Here is a 14,145-nt window from a genome sequence, read left to right on the forward strand (position 1 = left end):
TAGTGATATCTTTGAAAGAGAAAAAGCTTTAAATTTTTACAAATTCCACTTGTCTTTTTTTCAGTGGTTTAACCTTTTCATGCACCATCTAAGAAATCTTGGCCTGCCTCAAGGTCTTGGAGATTCTCCTATGCACTCTTCTAGAAGTTTTGTAACTTTAGCTTCCACATTAAATCTATGGTACAAAATAATTCTAAAACAATATTTTATTCTTACAAATTTAGCAAAAATTGTTTTGGGAAAAAACACTGAGAGACTCACCATTAATTTTTTAATGTTTGCGCTTCTATTTCTTGTTTAGTTTAGTTTTGCCTTGGAAAATACGTGAAAGGAGAGAAGAGGGTAGGTTGCATATACTCTGTAAGCACTTTGGGTTTCTGTGTTTGTTGATTTGTTTTTTGAGGTTGAGTCTGGCTCTGTCACCCAGGCTGGAGTATAGTGGCACAATCTCAGTTCACTGCAACTTCTGCCTCATGGGCTCGAGTACCTACCACCTCAGCCTCCCAAGTAGTCGGGACCACAGGCGCCTGCCACCACACCCAGCTAATTTTTTGTTATTTTTGGTAGAGATGGGGTTTCATCATCTGTCTAGGCTGGTCTTGAACTCCTGAGCTCAAGCGATCTGCCCGCCTCGGCCTCCCTTGGCTGGGATTATAAGCTTGAACTACCACACCCGGACTGGTTTAATTGAAATTTTATTTTACATGATTTTTACACGCAGTTTTTTATATCCTGGCATATGCTGAGAACATTTTCCCACAATCTTTCATATGTTTTAAATCATAATTTGAAATAGCTGCAGAAAATATTTTATTAACATGCAAACATGTATTTAACCAGTCCCCTTCTTTGGTGTTTGTCTTGTTTATAGTTGTTTTCTATTATAAACAATGTTGCTCTGAAAATCCTTAGACATACTTCTTAGTTCTCTGATCATTTCCTTAGGATAAATTATTATATTGTGCATTTACTACTGGCTTAAAGAACAAGAATATCCTGAAAGCTTTTGTTTATATTTCTAGAAAGAATGTACCGATTTGCAGACCTCCTGCTAGTTTATGAAAGCACCACAGCACCCTCCCCAACTTTGAGCATTGCCTTTGATTTTAATCTTAGCAATTGTGTTAAGAGAAATCAATAAATCATTCTGGTTCTCATTTGTATTTCCCTGGCTTTCATGAGCCTTAATATTTTTTCCTATATGCTTTTTGATGGTACTTCTTCTTTGTGGATTACTTGTTCAAGTCCTTAGTCTACTTTTTCCTAATAAGATTTGTTTTTATTGAGATTTATTTGTTTTCTAAGAGCTTTTTATATATTAACCAATATTAATCTTTTAACATATGTTAACCTATTTTTGCCAAAGGCATTTTAAATACTTTTTGTTCATGTGTCATTTAATTTCATGTATGGTATTTCTCTCTCATTTGTTTATTTATTTTTAGATAAACTTTATTGTGTATATTTGAAATTTACGACATGATATTATGGGATATATAAAGCAAAATTACTACTGTAGTGAAGCAAGTTAACATTATCTATTAAATATCATCTGACATAGTTAATTTTGAAAAGAGCAACTAAAATCTACTTATTTAACAAAAATCCCTAATACAATAAAATATGGTTAACTATAATCCTCATGTTGCACATTAGATCTCTAGACTCATTCATCCTATGTATCTGCTACTCGGTATCTTTGACCTTATCTTCCTATTTGCGCCCCTGTCCTCCTGCCCTTGGTAACATTGTTTTATTCTCTATCTCTATATATTTGATACAGACATATTCTCTGTATCAGTGTTTTTTATATGTTTTATTCTCTATCTCTGTATGTTTGATACAGAGACAGAGAATTCTTTTTAGACTCCTCACATAAATACGATCATGCAATATTTTTCTTTGTGTCTGGCTTATTTCATTTAGCTTGATGACCTCCAGATCCACCTATATTGGCAAATGGCAGAATCTTCTTTATAAAGGCTAAATGGTATTCTACTATATATATGAGTGCATATATAGTGAAATATTTACAAACAGTAAAAAACTGTAGTATATATGTGTGTATATATGTATATGTATATATACATGTATATATGTGTATGTGTACATATACATATATACACACATATATTTAAAAACTGTGGCACATACACATATACATGTTTTAATATATATTAATTTCTTTAGGAACCTTCATAATCTGTATAATATTTCTAGCTTGCAGAGGTTTTAGATTTGTATAAAGTCAAATCTAAATTCTTGCATTATATTGCCCAAATTTCAATAACAGATGTTTATAGATATACAGTAAACTAATATTTTCTTTTTGATCTTTTTTTTTTACATTGTAATGCTCTAGCCCATCTATGATTTCTTTTGGCATGAGGGAAGAAGGAATGTGTGTTAATTGTAGTTCCTTTCAAAGCAGAGCCTGAGGCAAAGTTTGCATGTTCAAGGTCTGAGGGGACAGGAATCCCAGGGCGTTGAGAGTGAGGGAAAAGGGAAAGTGCGGAAGGGAAGAAGGAGACACAATTAAAGATGGTATGTCACTACTGGGCTGGCCACAGATTCACAGAAATGGAGCTATTGCAGGATGTCAACAGAGGCTGACAGAACCAGTGCCTGAGTCCAGTGGCATAGAGAGGGAATGAGGAGTGAGGCTGTCATCAGCTCTCTCTTGCATTGGTTAAAGTTTGCACTTCTGAGCCATTTAAAAAAATTTTTCCCAAACACTCCAAGCAGCTGCTAAGAAAATTCGCTTTCCAATTTGTATTTCTCTAATGACAAGTGATGATGAGCTTTCTTTTCATATGTTGGCCATGTAAATGTCTCCTCTTAAAAAGAATCTGTTCATATCCTTTGCCCACTTTTTGATGGGGTAATTTTTTTTCTTGTAAATTCATTTAAGTTCCTCGTAGATTCTGGATAGTAGCCCTTTGTCAAATGGATAGATTGCAAAAATTTTCTCCCATTCTGTAGGTTGCCTGTTCACTCTGATGATAGTTTCTTTTGCTGTGCAGAAGCTCTTCAGTTTAATTTGACCCCATTTGTCAATTTTGGCTTTTGTTGCCAAAACCACAATGAGATACCATGTCACACCAGGTAGAATGGCAGTCATTAAAAGGTCAGGAAACAACAGATGCTGGAGAGAATGTGGAGAAATAGAAACGTTTTTACACTGTTAGTGGGAGTGTAAATTAGTTCAACCTTGTGGAAGACAGTGTGGTGATTCCTCAAGGATCTAGAACCAGAAATACCATTTGACCCAGCAATCCCATTACTGGGTATATACCCAAAGGATTACAAATCATTCTGCTATAAAAACACATGCACCTATATGTTTATTAAGCACTATTTGCAATAGCAAAGACTTGGAACCAACCCAAATGCCCATCAATGATAGACTGGATAAAGGAAATGTAGCACATATACACCATGGAATACTATGCAGCCATGGGTGAAATGGAAACCATCATTCTCAGCAAAGTAACACAGGAACAAAAAAAAAAAAAAAAACCCAAACACTGCATGTTCTCACTCATAAATGGGAGTTGAACAATGACAACATGTGAACACAAGGAGGGAAACATCACACATCGGGGCCTATCAGGGATGGAGGGCTAGGAGAGAGATAGCACTAGGAGAAAAACCTAATGTAGATGATGGGTTGATGGGTGCAGCAAACCACCATGGCACGTGTATACCTATGTAACAAACCTGCACATTCTGCACATGTATCCCAGAACTTAAAGTATAATTTTAAAAGAAAGAAAGAAAGTTCAGGTTCCATGAACTCAGCTGGATCACCTCTGGGTGCTAAAACTGCTGTGTCTCCCACCGTGACAGACAGGAGCAATGGAGAATCTGCCCAAAAGGCAAGAGAGAGGGGCTGTTAGGAGGTGAGCAACAGCAGCAGACGCTCATGGGGGTGGAGCCTGGCAATCTAGGTAGGCTCCTATACTTAGACAAGCAGGGGATGTGACTTTAGTTACCACTTATCCTATAATGAATAATCACCCCTTTCTTTACCAATTTGAATTCCAACTTTGCCATATTCTAAGTTCTTAATTATACTAGGGTTTATTTCTGATTTTGTCTATGAACATACAAATGTATAGTTATAACACTTTTTAGCTTTCTGGTGGTGCAATTTCCCTCATTCATTGATTCATTCATTCATTGATTCATTCATTCATTCATTCATTTATTGAAACAGAGTCTCACTCAGTCACCAGCACCAGGCTGGAGTGCAGTGGTGCAATCTCAGCGCATTGCAACCTCCGCCTCCTGGGTTCAAGCAATTCTCCTGCCTCAGCCTCCCAAGTAGCTGGGAATACAGACGCGCGCCACCACGCGCAGCTAATTTTTGTATTTTTTAGTAGAGATGGGTTTCACCATGTTGGCCAGGATGGTCTCGATCTCTTGACCTCATGATCTGTCCACTTCGGCCTCCCAAAGTACTGGGATTACAGGTGTGAGCCACCACGCCCAGCCCCCTCATTTATTTAAAAAAAATTTTTTTCAGCTATTCTCATAAACTCACGTGTATAGGTAAAGTTATAACAATTTTAACTAGTTTTATAAAACAATTGAGGATCTGTATATAAATCACATTTAATTAATATATCTGTTCAGGGATTATCAACATCTTTATTATACTGTACTATGTTTTACCCTTCATGAATCTGGCAGAAGCTTTCATTTATTTAAGTTTTTTGATGTCTCTCACTAAAATTTTCCAACCATTATTCATGTAGCTCCTGAAAAAGTTTTATTAAGTTTATGCCTAGGTATTTCAAATTACATTACTCTGGTGGACAGGACTTTTTTTTATTATGCTTCCTAACTGATAATTTATTGCATGTAGTAAACTTTTTTATATTAATTTTACAACCAACCATCTTTCTAAGCTTTCTAATTAAGTTCAAATAATTTTTCGGTTTATTCTCATGGGTTTTCTAAGTGGACAATCGAATTGTCTGTAAAGAATGATAATTTTTCCTTCTTCTCCAATAATAACATTTCTTATTTTTCTTTCCTGCCCCTTTTCATTGGCTGTAACTTCAGAATATTGTTAAATAAATAACTGCGACAACAGTAATCTTTATCTTGCTCCTACCTTTAATTAGAAAGCTTCTGCCATTTTACTTTTTCTTAGACAGAGTTGTGCTCTGTCACCAGGCTGGAGTGCAATGGCACGATCTGGGCTCACTGCAACCTCCACCTACCAGGTTCAAGCGATTTTCCTGCCTCAGCCTCCCAAGTAGCTGGGACTACTGGCGCGCTCCACCACGCCCAGCTAATTTTTGTATTTTTAATAGAGACGGGGTTTCACCATGTTGGCCAGGATGGTCTCAATCTCTCGACCTTGTGATCTGCCCACCTCAGGTTCCCAAAGTGCTGGGATTACAGGTGTGAGCCACTGTGCTCTGCCCATTTTACTTTTAAGTACGATGTTGGTTGTTGATTTCGGAGAAAAATCTTAAATCCTATCAAGGTAGTACATTTCTATAATAGATCACAAAGAGTTTTTCCAATTGATGATCGATGTTCAATTTGTATTTTTTGCCTTGATTAGACCTACCAGGACACTGTGTGTTTTACTGTGAAAAGGATGCTTACGTTTTTAATCCAATGTTCTCAACTGGACACTGGCCTGCCACTTAGGATTCAGCTGCTTCTCCGGAGAGGGAGGCTGTGCTCTACCCTGCTACAAAGGACACTAAAACCCCCTGCTTTGGGTCAGGAAGGCCATCTACAGTCTGACACTGCTCTTTCAGATGAGCTGCTAAGCACCCACACAACTCTTTGCCTCAGAGTTATGGTGTGCAGACCTATCTTGCTTACCAGCATAGCAGAGTCATCTATTTATACTTACGCTTGGAGTATTTTTTATGTGTTTGTTCCTTGGTTAGTTAGGGGGCACCATGACATTGATTTATATCCATGGTCTGTGCTAGTTGTTTCTCTCCTCTTTAGTCTTTGGACTCTGGTGATTCCAGCCCCAACATCTCCCAACGCTTAGCTTAGTTGGCTTTTTTAAATTTTGATGTAAAAACTCTGTGGGTTCTCATACTTCCTTAAAATAGAATATGATTTCTATTTCACAATCTATTTAGTTAATTTCATGTGTTGTGGAAATTTCTTTTTTATTTTCTGACAGTCAGAAATATGTTTTCCCTCAAGGAAGTGAGTAGGCACAGGGGACTCCATGGAACCCTTCCAATTCTCAACTGTGTTTATACCTTCTGAGGTCGTCTCCCCATTCTCACAGTAGCCAGTCCAGCTTGTTATCAATTTCCTTATTCCATTCCCACCATCAACTCCCTCTTTCAGCAAATGAAACTTGCCTCCTACTTCATTGAGAAAACCAAGGTGAGAATTCCCATTTCTAAAATCTATGACTAATCCTGGAGTCCTCTCTCCAATTTCCCTAATGGACACCCTTCCCTACAGTTTCTTGCAAAAAAAAAAATTCACCTTTCGAGAAAAGACCAACTCCTCCATCCATCTTCACCCATTCTATCATCTCTGTTTAGACTATTTCTGCTGTATTAGCAACCTCCTTCTCTTTGCAGCTTGTAAACTTCACCTTCCTTTAAGTCTTCACTCTAGATTTAAATCTCTGTATCTTCTCCCTAGTTTCTCTCTCTTTTTTCAGTCACAAATGTGGAAACACAGCAGTCCCTTTGCTGGCTCCCCTGCCTCCATGTTAAATGTTGACACCCTCCCTTGACTCCAGGGAGCAGTCAAGTTACTTACAGCACTGCTTTTATTTCACAACACATTGACAAGACTGTTCCCAGGTAATTACATTCACTCCCTGAACTTCCACTAGTCCATATGCTGCTGACTCCAGTGTTAACATTTCTATTTCAAACCTCACTGTTGAATCTCACACTGTCTACTGGACCACCTCAACTTGGGTTTCCACCAGCACCTCAAAACAACATGGACAAAACCCCATGATCGGAGTCCTCCCACCCCTATCAAATCTGTCCTACTATCTCTCCTGTTGCTACACGTGACATCACTATCTCCCCAGACACCCAAACCAGAGTAGGAGCCACCCCAGCCTCTCCCTCTCCTGCACATCCAGTCAATGCCTACATTCAGCCTGTCTTGGCTCCTTTAATTCTCCTGTGCCATTCTCCTCTCTCCCACAGTCCCTGCCGCAGCTCTGACCCTAAGCATTTCCCTTGGAACTCCTGGTAGAGCCTCTCTGCTCAGAATGTTTTTCCCTTTTATGAACCAAGCTTTTTCTGACCTCTGGGCTTTCTTTCCCACATACTGCCCACTGTTCTCTCTCCTTAAAACACTTGTCTGCCCTGATCTTGACCTTGTCAAACATTCCTGAACATAATCATCAACTGAGACCTTCTTTAAAAAAAAAAATGAATAAAGAAAGAAAAAGTAGATCCATTTAAATCACTTCTGTGCTTAAAACCCTCTAACAGCCCTCCATTGCCCTTGAGATACGGTTTAATCTCCTTAGTACGTTATATGCATTATCTGCTCTAGACCTTTCCCTCGCCAAACTTCTGCCCACACCCTGTGTTCTTGTCACAGAAAATTTCTCTTATCTCCCCATCTCTGTTATCCACATTGCTATTCTATGTTATTATGAGCATACCTTTTCTTACTCCTCCCCTACCCAAATATCTAGCAAACCATCTATTTATCTTTTTCAAATGATCTCGAAAATCACCTGCCACTTCTTTTTTGCACTCTGGCATAGACTTATATCACAGAATTTTTAATGGACAGATCTGTTTTCAGATCTTTTTTTCTGCCTGTAGATAACAGTACATAAGCTTGTTATGGCTATTTCCTCATTTCTTTGTCCAAAACTGTATTTCTTTATTGAAAAAACATTTTTAAGCACTGTGTTAAGCATTAGGAACACAAAGATTAATAATAATAACATAATCTTAGCTCCCAGTGAACACACAGAGAGAAAGGCAGAGAGACAAGCAGACACAGCTAACACAGTGAATACCCTGACAGTGATATTCACCATCTATTTATCTTAGGGACACAAAGAAAGTGTATCTAATTCTGTAGGTATTGCAAGAGTCTCAAAGTGTGCATGACACGTTTGCTTGGTAAATGTGTATAGTTTATTGACGGCATCATAGTTTGTTGAGAGAAGGAGTGAGCAGCCAGCTCATGGAATATCCCAAAGGAGGTTTCCCATGGATTCAATCCATTTTCCCTCCAATCTATATCTTCATCTTCACTCAATTTTGCATCTGGATCATCCATCCCTCTGGAAGCACAAGGGACCTAAGGCACTTGTTAAGGGGGAGAACAGCTAATCTATGCTCTGCCAGTAAGTCTCTGGAAGTTCCTGCCAGCCTCTGCCTCTGCTGGAGCTCACACCCCTGGCTTGCAATGGCAGCTGGCAGATGTGTGTTAAGAAATAACTAATCAAGCCATGGTCTTCAGCCACATGGTGAAGCCCAGTGTGGTAACTACACCCCTGTCCATCTCTCTAGGAATCCATAACCCAAAAAACTTTATGAAGCCAAGATGATTCATGATCTTCTCTGGACCATGAGCCCCTGAGGAATCCATAAACACATAGTCCTCCACTCCTTTGAGCTCCAAATGCTTCATCTGTCAAATGAGGATAACAACGTTCTCAAAATGCTGCTATCTAGAACAATGTGATCTAAAATGCCTCACTTAGTACCTACCACAAAATAATTATAGCTTCTCTTCTTTGAAGGCATACTCCATGCTGTAAGAAGAAATGTAGGATTTACTTCCCTTACATGGGTTTGATGTGGGGTTTTGCAGTTCCACTTTTGTTTCAATGACGCCTATGACTGCTACGTTTCCTTGGCTTAACACTTGTCCTCTCTCCAAGACACACTGAAAAAATGTTAAATTCAAGGGGGCCATAATTATCACCATGACTTACAGTTCTTTGTGATCTTACCAATGAACCTAGAAGGGGAATCAGGTTGGATTGATGGCCTGAGCCGGTCTTGGGTTGGCTGTGACTGGATTCACTCCCAATGCTCTAAATTCTCATCTGAGCACCACATATTGCCTTAATCCACATGCTGCACTTGGGATTCTACTCAGCCCTTGACTGGCTCTCTTGTCCTCACCACAAATGACCCTGGTTTGTTCAAATATAACACCAGCATTGAGAAGAAGGTGACTGATGCGGTTTCTTCCTATGGTCCCTTATTCTCATCTCCCTTTGTAAGACGATTCTCATCTCCCTTTGTAAGACGATTCTCATCTCCCTTTGTAAGATGAGGCAAATAGCAAAGAAAGAAAGTGAAGTGTAAAAAGAAGGGGAAAACTGAAAACAGAAAGTCAACAAGGCAAGAAAGCAGAAGATGTAGTTCCTTGAGTCTCTACCTTGTCCAGGACAGGACCTAGGGGACAGCTCCCCTACCTCAACCGCAAATAGAATATGATAATTCATCTCTTCTAACACACCAGAGGATTGCTGCCTCCAGCAGGAACTGGATTCCCCGCTCATCTCTGAGACTTTAGCAATCGTCTCATTTCCTGGGCTACTTTTAACAAATCACTGAATTAATTTCCTTTCTAGTTCTTTAAGAGAAAACTAAATTACAAATATCCAAAATGTTCTTTCCCCACTGGCAAATTCCCCTGATTCTAGGATTTGAGTTTCTATCACTCAATTTGGAGTAGGTTTTAGGAGATATGCATTTTATTTGTAAAGGAAATATTCAGTACCAAAGTATAGTATTCTCTGTAGGCCAATATAATCATTTTCTTTCTTTCTTGAGTTCCTTCTCTATTCTTTTATTCACCCTCTGATTTATGGTGCTACTTTCCAGACAGCATTTTTCATCTTCAAAAATGTTTACAGACTTTTCAAAATAAATGTCAGTCCCTGAAATGCAACCCTGGACTCAGATGGGGCACTTTGGGGTAACTCCTCTGTATCATACAGAAATCCAAAATTTTATAAGTAGCCTCTGGTTATAGCCTTCCCTGAGCCCAGGCCCAGCCCCTGCCCCACCTTATCGCAGGTCCCTATCTTAGTCATCTGCTCAGACAGCTATAACAAAAGATATCATAATCTGTGTGGCTCAACTACAGAAATTAATTTTCTCACAGTTCTGGAGGCTGTAAGTCCAAGATGAAGGTTCCAGCCAATTTGGTTTCTAGTGAGGGCTCTTCTTCTGACTGGCTTTCACCCCATGTCTTCACATGGCAGGGAAACAGAGAGAAAGAGAGAGAGAGAGAGAGAGAGAGAGAGAGACAGACAGACAGACAGAGAGCGCACAAGCTCTGGTGTGTTTTCTAATAAGGATGCTAATCCCATCTGGGACACTTCCTTATGACCTTATTTAACCTTAATTATATTCCTACCCCAAATATAGTCATCTTGGGGGCTAGGGCATCAACATATGAATTTTGGGGGGGATGCAATTTAGTCCATAGCACTCTCCTAGAAAACAAAGGCAAATGGACCCAAACACAGCAGATGTGTATTTCAGTCAATTACCCAGTACCAGAAATGAGCTATGAAAAAGGCTTATCAAGTTGTATCATCCACCACTACTGCTACCACTCAGGAAGGCTGACAACACTTCTCTTGTATTTCAAAGCACTTTAGGGGAGTTCTTTTCCTAGGCTGACTCTAACTCTACAACCTCGGCACCTGACACCGCCTGAGAACCTTCACAATAGGCTAGATGTGCTCCTTCAGCTGACAGCTCACTCCTCCCTCTCAGCTGGAACAGCTAAAACCCTCTTCACTAGCCTAGCATCTGTCCTTGGGTGCCTTCCTTTGTCTCTCTTCTCCAGGGGGCTTGTGTGTGCCATGCTTCTTTCTCTCAGGCTGAAATCTCCCCTTTCATCTCTCCTGCAACCTTTTTAGATGGCGGAGACCATCTTATTACCCCGCACAGTGTTAGCCAAGAGCTGGCTACCTGGTCCACTGCAAATCACTGCTCCTCAGCCCTTCAGCTCTGTGTAACACATCCACAAACAGCTTTTCCTGGCATGGTGACAGCCTGCCATCCCTCTGTGTGGTCTGCCTTGCAGGCAATGCTGTACTAGGCTTTGGTTTAAGAGGGTTTCTCCATCTCGGTGTGATTTTCCACATCTGTTGCTACCGGAGTGTGGCTGGAGCTGGTGTGGATACAGGCAGTACCTAGGGAGGCCTGAAAACTCCCCTTCTTTTCCATGTTTCCTGTGGTCTGGGCAGAGGTTGCAGGAAGTGGAGAACATCCTAACTGCAGAGATGCGATTAGGTGACAAGGGAGCCTGGCTGTCACTCACTCCCTCTCCCAGACTTAAGGGAACTGTTGGCTGAAGCATTTCCCAGGGGCCTGGAGTGGAGTCACTCACAGGGTAGACACTGTCATCAGTCTTTTTCACTATAATTCTGTGGACCCCTCACACACACAAAGTGGAGGATATAAAACCAAGCTGAGAATATGACGGCTGGAATGTGCCGGGTCCCTGTTAGACGCTTCTCTAAGAAAAACAGAGATGAAAAAGAAAGAAAACAGGGGACTTCTAATGAAGAGGTACTTCAATTCTTCGTACTGCTTCTATAATACACACACGCACACATGCATGCACATGTGCACGCACACACACACACAACCTGTCTATACCACCAAATTAGTTTCATGTATTTTCTTCCTCCTTCTTTTTCTCTGTGTGTTTGTTTCTATTTCTCTGTCCCTCCCTCCCTTCCTTCCTTCCTTTCTCTGTTCCTTTCTCCCTTTCTTCCTTCCTCCATTCCTTTCTCCCTTCCTTCTTTTATTTCATGGCCTCAGCCCAATCACCAAATGTTTGTTCTTCATGCTATAGACTACTTGTTTTGCACGATTTTTACTAAAGTTATACTCATGGAACATCTAAGCATTGTGCCAAGAATAAAAGTTTATTCTGTTAAGGAAACACTGTAAGTGGGCATTTCCCTAAGTTCAATGTTTTGATTCTTTTAAAAGCTGTACATTCTTTTTTAAACCAAGTCTATAGTGTAGGCATAGGGTTTAACAGGCTCCAAGTCAGTGTGTCTGGACTGAATTCCCAGCTTCAGCACTTCTAGCCGTGACCTTGAACCAGTCACTTAAGTTCTCAAAGACTTCATTTCTTCATTTGTAAACATAGTAATAATAATGTAAGCTAGCTCATTAAGTTATTGTGAGAATAAAATTCACCAAAACATATAAAGCATCTATAACAAAGCTTGGCCTTTAGTAAGTGTTTAACGAACATTACCTATTGCTATGATATTAGTCTTAAATTTGCATTGAATATATATTATATACCTTGAACTGGGCAGGTGAGGTGTATGAAAATAAGCTAGTTATCGTTGACTTCTTACCGAATTGATTAATCCAAGGGAGTATTCTGGAGTAGTGTGAACCACACTGCTGGACACACATGGGCCTCCCAGTGGTGTGGCATGAGATATCAAAGTCTGTGAGCCACCATTGTCATGACCAGTAGCTGCCATTTTGAGCATCTAGGCTTTCTTCCCATTGAATTTAAGACTCCTCATGAAAAACCAGTAAATAATACGAGTTTTTTACCAGGGCAAGAATCTTCCTTCATGAAAATTGTGCTTATAAAAACAGTGTGAGGACCCTATAAAAACAGTGGACGTGAACATATTCACACCTTCCCATTATTCTCAGGGGTGGCCTTTACTCCCTTCTTCTTTTCACATTGCTACCAGATGGGAGATAACTTCACCCGGATTACTCAAGGCATAGTCCCTTTTTGCACTGATTTAGGTACAACGGAAAAGCAGTAAATTCCTGTGGAGTGAAACCACCAGGTTAACTGGGCCAATGAGGTAACAAAGTTTTAAACCAAGCAGGGAATTATTATTTCTCTGTCTCGACACTGCTCTGGGCAGATGGCTTGCTGCTATTGCACACTCTTTCTCTGGTAGATGTCCCCTTGTGCTTCCTCAGTGTCTAGAGACTGCTCCAGTATACAGCAGGAAGTCCTGTTAAGACAGCCTCTGGGCCCAGGCCTGATTCTTCTCAGGAATATTTCCACCAGCACATCGGCTACCTCCTTCGTGACGTACAGCCCCATCAGCACCATTTCTTACCCAGGGACAGGCCATCCATCTCCCAAGCATTTAACAAAATGAACAGTAGCTTCTCAAGCCAAATAGGAGAGGGACTCTTACCAAAGGCTCATGGCATGTCAAAATCAGGTTTAACAGAGAAATTCCTTAAGCAATGAAACTTCTTCCCCTCTCACATCAGCCAAGGACAGCATATTCACAGAGCACTGCAACATCAGCTATTTCATCTGGTCATCTCAACCACCATGTGTATTAAGCAAGGTATGATGATAGTAATTGTAATGAATAATAAAAACTTTTACTGGGAGCTTACTCGGTGCCAGTTACATGCCAAATACTTTGTATGGATTATCTCCATCGTCATAACAACTGTATGATTACCCCTGCTGAAAGATGAGGAAACCAAAGCTCAAAGATATCAACTTGTGCCCATTTTACAGATGAGCACTCTAGTGACTAACCTAGCAAGTGGCATTCTCAGGTCAAGAACCAAGCTCCTCAAGGCTCCTTATAAGGACCATGATTTTTTTTTTAACATTTTCCAGTCACCTGGGGGGGGGTCTGAGGCAAGTTGGTACAGCTTTCAGGGTTCACTGTCCCACTGTCCCAACCTCGAAGAGGTCAGTTGCAGTGATCAATCAGCTGCACCCACAGGCCACTATTGCTGCACAGACACAAAGACATCACATAACCAAAGCAAAGGATGTGATCCCAGTTGGAAATGACTAATAGGGATCTTTTGCTTCTGAGGCAAAAGCTGGAATCTACAACCAGTTAGCGCCAGTTCCACTGGCATGTTCTGTCTACGTAATGCAGACTATGGCATTTGGCAATGGCCCTTAAATTTGGCACACTCCACATTCCTCCTGGACCCACAAGATAACATAACCAAATGTTTCTGGATGCTATAAGAAATGAGTATTTTGCAGGTAGGAGGAAATGCAAACATGCCCCCTATAGGAGGCTCACTCCATCCAATCCCAAGGGCAAAGTGGCTCACTCCCTCTTGACCCTTTCAAAGGTTAAACGTGAGCAGGGGCCCAGATAAATGGTCACAATGCAAACAAAGTCATGTAAATAAATGC

This window comes from Aotus nancymaae, unplaced genomic scaffold, assembly GCF_030222135.1.
Source record: "Aotus nancymaae isolate 86718 unplaced genomic scaffold, 86718_ANA_hifiasm-v0.15.2.pri h1tg000032l_0, whole genome shotgun sequence".
NCBI classification, from domain to species: Eukaryota; Metazoa; Chordata; class Mammalia; order Primates; family Aotidae; genus Aotus; species Aotus nancymaae.